Genomic DNA, 12,548 nt, shown 5'->3' on the forward strand with positions numbered 1-12,548 from the left:
TCTATAATCTTATTCTCAAGATCCAAGTATGGTTGCTATAAATTTACCCATCAAGGCTTTGTGGGAACAATATGCCTTTCTTTCACATTCTCTGCACAGGAAGAAGACAACAAAAGAAATGTACTGCCAAATTTTAAGCTGCTAAGAGGCACTGCAAGTATTTTGTAAAAGGATGTCAAAGTTACACATTTTTGCCGCGCGAAGAACAGCTTAAACAGCAGTTTGTTACATCCCTGCCTGCCTAGCGCGCAACTCAAAGAATCACTCACGCAGTGCCGCATAGCGGAATTATCCAGAGTTCACAGACATCAATTTTAAGCACCTAAAGCAGGGTTTACAATGGAGCGAATACATACGAATGAGCATTTGCAGAAAATTCACTACCATTTGCTTGTATATGGGTTTATACTAGAAGGAATGGAATAAAACACAAGGCAGTGAACATTGCCTATGCACACTGTGTTGTTAGTTTTTGGAGCTAATATTCAGTATACAGGATACAACTCTATCTTTGCAAAACTTTGCTATTCAGTGATGATTACTTTGCATGATGAGTGCATTGTTCTTGAAGGAATGGACTGATGACCTCAGACGTTAAGTCCCATAGTGCTCAGAGCCATTCTTGACGGAATGTGCAAAATGGCACAGATAAGGAAGAATTTAAGTGTCTCAATTCATATGGAAGCATGACACACTTGGAGATTGTGCATCTCCATCTCTCCTTAGCACTGGCCTAAATTTTCCTTGTATGTCAGCTGCCATTTTTCCCTGACTTCTCATTACCATTGAGAGGAAATTTATAAACAGAACACTAATTACTGATGTCTAGCATCATCTCAAAGAGGTGGCACAGCTAGCGTTTCCACTTTGCACATAAGGCCTAATGGTCATATTCATTTTTATTTTTTCTAAAACAAACACGGTCTAGCGGCAAAGTGTGCGCTTTGTGATCCAGAGAGCGCAGGATCACATCCTGTTCAAACCGTAAGTTTTTCACTATGATTTTTAACCAAGCAGTCACTTCTCATAGATGTTGGAGTGGCCACGAAAGACATGGTTCAGATTCTACACTAAACTGCAGGTCTCCTTTTCCAATTAGGTAACTGGGGAGGTTAGGGACATGTAAGTAGCTGCAGTGGCATCCACTTGAAAGACCTGCAACAGGCCTACCAGGTACACCAGACAAAATTTTCTTTAGCTCGTGCTTGTTAGCTCTCTCACTACGGTGAAAACCTGGCTTAAACTATACAGACATTTTTTTGAATAACTTCATATTGACAGTTCAAGTCTTGGAATTCCGATAAAAGTGGCTAACAGAGAAAATAAAAATCACGTAGTGTATGATCTCACAGACGACCTCCATCAATGAGGACATGTAATTTGTTGAATTGTGTGTGTCTTGCAGTACTACGTTTTATAACAATTCCTTTCACAAAAATGCGAAGTGTCTATTGAATGACAAAAGCAAAAACTTTTCTTGTACCAGGCACACCGGACAAAGGAAAAATTGATGCAGTCAGGCACTTCGCAGTAACCACTAGTTTTATTTAGACAGAACTAGAATAGAGTCAGAAATGGTCCCGACCGTTATTCTGCATATTGCGCTGCATACCAGGCATATGTGATTAAATTCATAAAGTGTGGTGAAGAAAACTGGTAATGCACAAATGACTGGAGCTTAAGAATACTGTTCCACTCATAAACTTGAAATGAGACAGAGAGGTAGCGGAAATTATGTTGTCTGATAATTTTCTGAAAAATGCTTTCCACTGTCGAAAAAATTCTTTATCAAGAAGTTGAATCGCACTAGTAGTTCCAGGCAGAATCCACATTACATCTACAGATTTTTCATTGTCCTACACAAAAACAGAGGCGTCGTCATGTCCAGACCATGAAGCCAACAAAAGCAATAAATTAGTTTCTGCAGCTGGTAAGAAAGCGTTTCGAATGAAATGTTGAAAATTATTGTTTCTCATTTTTCCAGATTTTGATACGTCGATTACAAGATTTTTGTAACTAAATATGCCTTTCTTTTACTTTTGGTCCTAATTTGCCTTGTGATACTTGAAGACAGATATACAGCTGTTCATGTCGGATGCAGTTTGGAGGGACCAGTCTCGTAGGTCTCCAGCGGTAATGTGCCTAGTCTCTCACGAGCAGTTCTAAATCTTTCAAACAGTTTTTCATTCAGATGGTTTCGGGTTTCCGTTTGGTGCATATTTCTTACTTTATGTAATTTATTCTTCAATTTGCACAGTTCACGCTCTGATTTTATGAAATGAAAATGCCTTTGCACACTTCTTAACTTCAAGCATTTTTTTTTCCCTCCTTTGTTTAACCCGTATTTCACTGCCTTTTCTTTGTCACTGAAAACTGTTGCAGTATGCATTTTTTTTTTTTTTTTTTTTTTTTTTTTAGGCTTCAAAGATATTCTTCTTCAGAACTGTTACTGGCAGAACTGACGTCGTCCGAGCCACAATTCATCACATTGTCACAGTTCTTTCTTATTTCTTCTAACATATCCACATGAAATGTCAATATCATTCGAATTAATCTCAAGGAAATCAACTAACATATGACCCGAATATACGTCCTCCGGAGAAGTAGGTGATTTCAGCTGGAAACCACGTTCTTCATGTTTCATCATTGATAACGTTAATTGGGTTCCACATTTCTGTGAGACTGGTAGGAAAAAAAAAAAAAAAAAAAAAAAAAAAAAAAAAAAAAAAAAAAAAAAAAAGGTACTATTAGTAGACATGCCTTACGAAAGTACTATAAATATTAATTCAGCTTACCAGTACTGCAAAAAGCAACTGATAATTTGTGATAGATGTTACTTGAACGGCTAATTCGAGAGAATGGTAACTGTGTACTATAATATCAGAGAAACTATCAATGAACAGTAACCTGAAACGTCTTTTACAAATTATGATGGGGCTGTATCATGTTTCCTGTTCATAAATGTACCGCTGAACTCGGTTTTGTGTGTGTGTGTGTGTGTGTGTGTGTGTGTGTGTGTGTGTGTGTGTGTGTGTGTGTGTGCACGCGCGCACGCCTAGTTGCAAATGCAGTTCCTACAGTGCCAGTAGAAATGAACATTTCTACCACCACGAATTTGGTAATGTGTATAATTTTTTTTTTTTTTATGCCGCCACCGCAGCATCCTGTCTTCCACCTTTTTGCCAATCACAATCAAACATTTTGGCTGTGGGTGCCTCTCTTTAGGCATTGGTGTGTTGCTGGCACACAGGAATGAAAGAACTACTCACAGATCAGGAAAGAAGTTTTGGTGATTATCTTTGCAATTAAGAAGTTCCATGTTTACGTACTTTGGACTATGTTTACACTCATTACTGAACAAAAACTGCTGGTTGCCCACTCCTGTCTTCCAGAGTGGACGGCGCAACAGCTAAGGCATTGGCACTTTTCCTCAGTTCCCGCAATTATGCCATTGACATAGCTGCTCGAATCTCTCTCTCTCTCTCTCTCTCTCTCTCTCTCTCTCTCGCACACACACACACACACACACACACACACACACACACACACACCACAACCCTACTTATGGCCTGTCATGCAGTAAGTGCTCCATAGGTGGACCATTTATTTTTCCAAGACCACAGATCTCAAGCTCCAGGCCTTGGTTCATCTCTCCCACCATTTGTAAGTCATCTCCAATGCTCTTCTGCTTGATACAAAGCCAGATACTCACCATTTTGCCATCAGCCCAACATGGCACCCTCATGTTTTGCAACTCTTGCATAGTGAGCATTTAGGTATGTCACAGAAGAAAGCCCTCACAAGTGACATGTCTACTGGCCATGACTGAACAGAGACTTTTGAGGTCACTGTGTGCATCTGCCTACACACGGCACCACTCTGCTCTGCTCTGCCCCAGCCTTTTGCCCTAACCCAACCCCCATCGCCCCTGGAAACGCGTTCACCTGGACTTTGCTGACCCCTTTACTTTTCTGGCCCTTTCTGTGCTCTACGTCACTCACTGTCCTCAAAGTACCCACATGGCAATCACAACCACCCATGCCACACTCAATGCATTTGTCCAGATTCGAGCTATCAAAGGGCTTCCCCACACCATCATGTCAGGAAATGGGCCCCAAGTCACAGCGACAGGTTTCTAATAGCTCTGTGCTTCCAATGGCATTAAGTTCCAGCTTAGCTGCCATTTCACCTGTACTCCAAAGGCGAAGCTGAACATTTTGTGGAAATACCAAATATTCAAAGTGCTAAATACCTCCACCATGTAATGGATCTGGGAGATGTGTTATTTTCTACTGGATTTGTCGATACCAAATCTAATGAGGGAAGTTGTAAATGTTTTCTTGTATTTTTGTTAGAATATTTGTTTGTGAATTGATATTTGCCTTATTTTATGCTAATTTACTTATATTTTTGAGAGTGACTGCATATTGATTAATATTAGTAGATGTGACGAAGAATATCAAAGAGACTGGTTACAAGTGGAAGCTTGTGTGTTGTGTGAAATGTCTTTGACGCTGGAGTCATCTCTGACCGTAGTCAGTCGGCAGTGAACTCTTGGTGTGTGTTGTCGGTGGAACAATGTGCAGGTCGCTGTCATAATAATTTGCTAGTGAACAGGAAAAATGAATTATGTTACTACTTTTTTATATAAACTTTAAGAAGAAACCACATTCGAAGAAATGGTATTTGAAGCACCAAAAATGAGGCAAACGCATTGAACCAGGTCATTTCTGCAGCCGACGAAACTGCATTGTGGAATCATACTTCCACTAGACGACTGAAGCCAACACAAAAAGACAAATATCGTCTTGTAAACATTTCACGGAAAAGGTACTGTCACGAAATATGCTAAATACAGTATATAAAAAATAGTGAGCATATTTCAACCACCACCACCACAGCTGTGCTTGTGATGTTTCCGAGCACATACAGGACACTCCTGGCCCAACTGTAGCCCAGTGAAGCTCCTCCAGTGGTGGAAGCCACATATTCTCAATCATCTCCTGGCCCTACAGCCCAAGGACGCGCCGGGCGCTACCTGTCGGGCTCAGCTGTTTGGACAAACTTATAAGGAAAAAGCTCTCATGGATGCCAGCTATAGTGGTTGCCACCCATGGGCAACACCTAACAACATTTGACACACTGAGGGGTTTGGTGCACCAGCATACCTACTACATTCATCCTTGCCTAGTTTTCATCACCACCATCATCAGCTCCATCAGACCAGGTATACCTACCCTTGTTGATCCCACAACAGCACAGGTACAACTTGTGCTCCAGGTCACCAATGGCTGTTCCAATAGGTTGGTTGTTTGGGGTTTAAGGGACCAAACAGCAAGGTCATCAGTCCCTTGTTTCAAATGTGTTCCAATAGGCATGGACAGGAAAGTGCAGGTCGCTGTGCAGCCTCCAACTTCTTGGGTGTGGTCGCCCACAATGTCATTGCCCATGTCATCATGCCCCTGTGCATTGTCAGATTGGTTGGTTGGTTTAAAAGAGGGGGAAGGGCCAAACTACGAGGTCATTTGTCCCTTGTTCATAATAAAACAATGCCACAAGTGTGGGAATAAAACGGACGAGGCATATAACACAAAACGGAAAGAAAGGAAAAACCTGAAACTTCCATCCTAAAAGCACTAGGGTGGAGGACACAGAGGGACAAAGGACATGCGCTAAAACCTACACAGAAGTATAAAACCCACTCTCACGGATAAAACATACAACTAAAGCTGCTGCTGAGGCATCATCGCCCAACACTGAAGGTAGGGAGATGGGAAAGTTAAAAGTCCAACGAAGAGTGGCTGAAAGTGGGCAGTCCAACGAAGAGTGGCTGAAAGTGGGCAGTCCAGCAAGAGGTGGATGACTGTCATTTGGGAGCCACAGCGACACAGAGCTGGGTCCTCGCGCTGGGGTAGGTAACCATATGTTAGTTATGTACTGCCAATGCAGAGCTGGCAGAGGACAACTGTTCCCTGCGAGAGGACCGCATGGAAGACTTCTACACATTCGTCATCTCCTTAATGACATGCAGCTGCTTGTGCGTACTGTTATGCCATTCTGTCTCCCAAAGCCTGATAACCCTGCGGCGTAAGACAGAACACAGGTGAACTTTGGAGATGCCCATCTCAAGAAGCGGTTTCCGAACCACCTGTTTGGCCAGCCTCTCGACAAGTTTGTTGCCTGAGGTCCACAAAAACAACACTGAACGACGGGACCATTCCAGGGCACAGATGGACTCCTGGATGGACACTACCAGAGGATGGCAAGGGTAGCACTGGCCGATAGCTTGTAGGTGGCTCAATGAGGCAGTACACAGGAGAAATGATGCAGCAGAACATGAGCAGATGTGCTCAAGAGCATGACATACGGCCGCCAGCTCTGCAATGAAAACACTGCAACCATATGGCAAGGAGTGTCCTCCATGAACATACGCAGAGCCTACGTGACCATCAGCCACCAAGCCATTGGTGTAAAAAAAACATCAGAACTCCGGAACATGTCAACAATCGAGAGGAAGTGACAGCGGAGGGACACGGGGTTAACGGAGTCCTTATGGCCATGCAAAAGGACCACACACAAACCACAATCGTTAGCCCTGACCTGGGCCGCCAATGCGGGAAATGGACCGCTGTGGGAGCGAAAAGGAGACGGTAATTCGGATGCTCAGGAAAACTACGAATGTGTGCAGTGTACCTGGGAGCAGTTGTGCACGTCTGATCTGCAGTGGAGGGACTCCAGGATCCACAAGTACACTGGTCACCGGACTCATCCTAAAAGCTCCTGTTGCTAGTCGAACACCACAGTGGTGCACAGGGTCAAGTAAATGCAATGCTGAGGGTGCTGCCAAACCATAAACCACACTCCCATAGTCAATTCAGGATTGGACAAGGGCTCTGTAGACCTGCAGCACTGTAAAGCGATCTGCACCCCAATTGGTGTTGCTCAGGCAACGGAGGGTATTGAGGTGCTGCCAGCATTTCCGTTTAAGCTGACGAAGTTGAGGAAGCCACGTCAATCAAGTGACAAAAACCAATCCTAAGAATCGATATGTCTCCAATACAGTGAGTGTACCATCATTAAGGTAAAGTTCTGGTTCTGGATGAACGGTATGACACCGGCAGAAGTGCAGGAAACACAACTTCGCGGCTGAAAACTGGAAGCCGTGGGCCCATGACTGCACCTTGTGGCATTCAGCAACACCAGTACGGCAGCAGCAGTACGACATGCAAAAGTCATCTGTATACAGAGCAGGTGAGACGGAGGGCCCGACAGCTGCTGCTAGACCATTAATGGCCACTAAAAATAGAGATACACTCAATACACGGCCCTATGAGACTCCATTATCCTGGATATGGATGGAACTATGGGAGGAACCAACTTGGACAAAGAAAGTACGGAGCAACAGGAAGTTTTGCATAAAAATACGGAGCGGGTCCCGGAGACACTACTCATACAATGTGGCAACGATACGATGTCACCAGGTTGTGTCGTATGCTTTACGTATGTCAAAAAAGATGGCAACCAGGTGTTGGCATCTGGAAAGGGCTGCTCGGATGGCAGACTTGAGGGACACGAGATTATCAATGGTAGGGCGACCCACGTGGGAGCCACCCTGACATGGAGACAGTACGCCACGTGACTCCAGGACCCAACCCAACCGCCGACACATGATACGTTCCAGCAGGTTACAAAGAACGTTGGTGAGGCTGATAGCTATTTGGCTGTGGATCCGATCAGGCCCAGGAGGTGTGTCGGGGAAATGTGCAAGGGCACTGAGGAGCTCCCATGCTGTAAATGGGGCATTATAGGTTTCTCTGTGGCATGTAGTGCATAAGAGGACTTTCCCTTCCAGCCGCCGTTTGAGAGTGCAAAAGACTGGAGGAGTAATTCTCCAACGCAGAGGCTCCGGCACACAGTGATCGGCAATCTGCATTTGTGTCTGTAGACAACATGGCATTTATGGTAAAACCATGAACACCTGTTGGGGTCTGGTACCCGAAAAGACGTTTGATCTTTGCCCAGGCTTGGGAAGGTGACGTATGGCACCCAATGGTCGAGACGTATCTCTCCCAACACTCCTGCTTCTGTTGTTTGGTAAGTTGGTGAACGCGCACACGGAGCCGTTTAAAGGCTCTGAGCTGCTCCAGGGAAAGGTGCTGCTTATGCCGCTGCAGAGCTCGCCGACATTCCTTAATTGCTTCAGTGACTTCCGGCGACCACCAAGGGACTGCCTTATGCCGGGGGCACCCTAAAGAGCGAGGGATCGCATTTTCTGACACAGAAACAATTGTTGTAGTCACCTGCTCAACCATGACATCATTGTTACCATGTGGGGGAGATTCAACGGTGACGTCAGAGGTGAAAGTTTCCCAGTCCGCTTTGTTTAAAGCCCATGTGGGCAGGTGTCTGTGGGCCTGATGCCGGGCATGAAAGGAAGATGGGGAAATGGTCACTACCACACAGGTCGTCAAGTGCTCTCCAGTGGATAGATCGGAAAGTCCTGGGCAGAAAATTGATAAATCAATGGCCGAGTAACTACCATGAGCCACACTGAAATGTGTGGCAGCCCCAGAATTTAAGAGGCAGAATTCGAACTGAGACAGTAAAGTTTCGACATCTCTGCCTCGGCCAGTAAGCATAGTGCCACCCCACAAGGGGTTATGGGAGTTAATATCTCCTAACAGTACGAAAGGTTTAGGGAGTTGATCAATCAGTGCAGCTAATACATTCAGGGGTACTGCACCATCTGGAGGAAGAAATACATTGCAGACAGTTATTTCATGCGTCATCCTTATTCTGACAGACACAGCTTCAAGAGGGGTTTGAAGGGGAACAGTGTCACTACAGACCGAGTTTAGGACAAAAACGCAAGCTCCACCTGACACTCTATTATAGTCGCTATGGTTCCTGTAATATCCCTTATAGCCACGGACGGCAGGGGTCCGCATTGTCGGGAACCAGGTTTCCTGGAGGGCAATGCAGATAGCAGGTGTAAAGCTTAACAGTTGCCATAGCTCAGCCAGTCGGTGGAAAAAACAGCCACAATTCCATTGGAGGATAACGTCATCGTGAGACTGGGAAGGCATGGAACCTTCAATGAGGCAGTTTATGCCTCAGTCACCTGCTGCCACCAACTTTTTGCCTGAGCAGTCTACATCCTTTGTGTCTGAGGGTCTGGCGAGATCTAGATCCTCAGAGGATGCCACAGCAATTTACTTGGTCTTTGGGGTCTTCTTTTTGGATTTCTCTCGCTGCTCCTTAGGTTTCCCTGGCTTGGAGGACTGCACTGGCTCAGTCTCTGGGACTGAGGATGAGCATGAATCCCTACAACCAGCTGCTTTTGAGTTTTTTAGCCACTGGCAGGTGTCATCTTTCCCACAAGCAGAAACATGAGATGGCAGCGACCCAAGGTACCCCTTCCTAGCAAGAGAAGCCGAAGAAGACTTACGCTTCTCCAGCTTAGAGGTGGGGACGGACATCCGCGATGGATAGGGGGGAGGGGGGTGTTGCTCACGAAGTAGGTGGTGCGGGAGCAACAGGGAGGGAAAAAATGCCCCCTAACATCAGGGGGCAAGTGTAGTCTTCCGGTTCTGAGAGGTGACGGGTTGGCGGAGCTGATGGTGCCAGAACTGTTGTAACAGCGGCATAAGACGAAGTCATACGTACTGGATGCAGTCGTTCAAATTTTCTCTTAGCCTCAGTGTAGGTCAGTCGGTCCAGGGTCTTGTACTCCATGATTTTCCTTTCTTTCTGGAGAATCCTGCAGTCTGGCGAGCAAGGCGAATGGTGCTCTCCTCAGTTGACACAGATGGGAGGCGGGGCACATGGACTATCGGGATGTGATGAGCGTCCTCAATCTCTACATGTGATGCTGGAAGTACAGCGGGAAGACATAGGGCCGAACTTCCAGCACTTAAAGCATCGCATTGGGGGAGGGATACAGGACTTTACATCACAGCAGTAGACCATCACCTTGACCTTCTCGGGCAATGTATCACCCTCAATGGCCAAGATGAAGGCACCAGTGGCAACCTGATTGTCCCTTGGACCCTGGTGGACACGCCATACAAAATGTACACTTCGCCACTCTTAAATTGGTGCACAGCTCATCGTCAGACTACAAAAGAAAGTCCCTGTGAAATATGATACCCTGGACAATATTCACGTTCTTATGGGGCGTGAAGGTTACAGAAACATCCCCCAGCCTGTCACAAGCGAGTAACATCCATGACTAGGCAAAGGATGCTGTTTTGATCAAGACTGACCCAGATCTCATTTTGGACAATCCCTGCACCTCCCCAAACTTGTCCTCTAAATGCTCAACAAAAAATGAGGCTTCATCGTCATGAAAGATTCCCCATCAGCTCTTGAATATACAAGGTACTGGGGCGAGTAAGGTCCGCAGCCATCCTTAGCCTGACGTTCCTCCCATGGTGTGGCCAGGGAGGTGAACTACTCGAGGTCGTACGTCTGTGTGTTGAATTGAGCTCGTGAACGCTTAAAGATGACTGCTCGTGTTTCACCACCAGCAAGAGATGATGGACTACACTTCATCGTGTGTCATCCGCCCTTATGCCACCCACTCCGACCAGGGAGCAGCAAAGGACACCTGGCAGGATGGCCATTGCCAGGAGTCCCGCCGATGCCCCAGGGGGATGGGCATCTACCCCTTGGCATATGTGGTGAGTTAACGGAGCAGACATTAGCAGAGTGATCCCTGTGTGGTCAGGGGGCTACAACCAACAGGATTCATGGCAGCCCCCCCCCCCCCCCCCCCACAACTGACTGGCTACCGTGCTGGATATCAAGTGCAAAAAGTCCATGGTCATCACTGACTCAGAAAGTGACACTGCATAGTGGATGGTGGAAAACATGCCCAAGAGATGGAGAATGAGCGGGACTGAAATGCGACGTCAAGAAACAGGGCTAAAGATCTCAATGTACGATGGACACTATGCACCATGTAAGGCACCCTTCCCCAGTTGGCTCGCTCTTTGGGAAAATTTTGAAGAATGGAGGTCAAACCCTACAGGGGACCATCACAAAAAGGCCGAAATGTGCAAGACTCCTTTTACTCGCCTCTTATGACAGGCAGGAATACCTCGAGCCTATTCTTACCCCTGGACCCGGTGTTGCCAGATGTATGTTTCTTCCTACCAGCTGGGGAGTATCAATGCCGACAATCCAAGTATGCAACAAGTTCGCCTTCCCAAGCATCGTCGAGGCTGCATCTGGTGCTATGGGCCCATTTCAGGGGGAAGGATACAGTATCTCGGCCCTGCGAGCTTGAAAGCCCACTAAAAGACATGGACTTCAATGACAAATGCTAGATGGCACTGCTTCAAGTGACAAGTATTGCTGTCGCTACTGAAGCACTGACTACAGACCCTCAAATGGCTGGCCAGCCTATCAGCACTCATGGCTGTCCTTTAAAGACAAAAGCGCAGTCAGTCACACGTGATTTCGCTGCACTCTGGTACTGATCTTGCTACAAATCATAGATTTTGTTTTGATTTGGTAAGTTTTATGAGTGAGGTGGCTGAACTGATACTAAAGTGTGCATCATTTATGTTGGCGGCCGAGTTTAGGTTTGTTCTGCGCATCTGACGTCACAAAACACAGTCAGCCAACGAACAGAGAACGACGTTGCCGGATCTCGACTGCAGAGCAGAGCACGGACGAGTGTCTTCAGTTTTAGAAACATTCAGTTATAAAGTAATAGAACAAAAGCAATGTCTTGATAGCAGACTTTCTTTTATGGAAAGTTTGGAAAAAGCATTCCTTATACCAATTGCTTCATATTCTATTAATTAATTAAACCAAACAAGCAATAAGACTCCTAATTCAGGCGATACCAAGGAAAGGTGTTTGTATCAATTTCACGAACCGCTTTTTCGCAATAAAGAACAGCGGTAATTGTTTATTTCCTATTGTACTTCGACGAAGTGTGAGTAATTCATAGTCATACCAACAGTATTTGTCAGTATTTTGCGTGACCTGTTAGAGACCTCATGGAGTTGCATTGTAGGACGTGCTACGTTAGCGTAACGGTTAAGGCGTTGGAGTGGTAAGCGAAAGGTGAAGGGTTCAAACCTTGTGCAGTGCTTGATATTTTCTTTATTTAAAAACAATATCGAAGTGTCTTACTTCATGAATTTTATTCATTTGAATGCAATTTCTAGTGCTTTCTCTCTTCATTAACCCTTTCGCTGCTGCAGACACATGCTCCCGCATTCCGCGCTGTGCGCGATTTTGTCATCACTGCACTGTTCGCCTGTGCAGACACATGGTGTTCCCACTGCTTTGACACACTTATCATTCGTTTTCACAAAAACTATTTGGCCCAAAAATTTAGATTTTTACACATCATCTTGACTGATACCTTTCCCCCATAAAGGACTTAATTTTGTTTCGATGTTCAACCCAGTTATTGTGCAGCATTAAATGTAGTAAACCATTGCACGAAATTTTGAAGAGTTTGCAGAGGTAAAAGTCCATAGTGTATACTTTCCGTATGGTCGATTTTAGTTGCTACAATGTTGAGAATG

This window comes from Schistocerca nitens, chromosome 4 (genome assembly GCF_023898315.1).
Source record: "Schistocerca nitens isolate TAMUIC-IGC-003100 chromosome 4, iqSchNite1.1, whole genome shotgun sequence".
Classification (NCBI taxonomy): Eukaryota; Metazoa; Arthropoda; class Insecta; order Orthoptera; family Acrididae; genus Schistocerca; species Schistocerca nitens.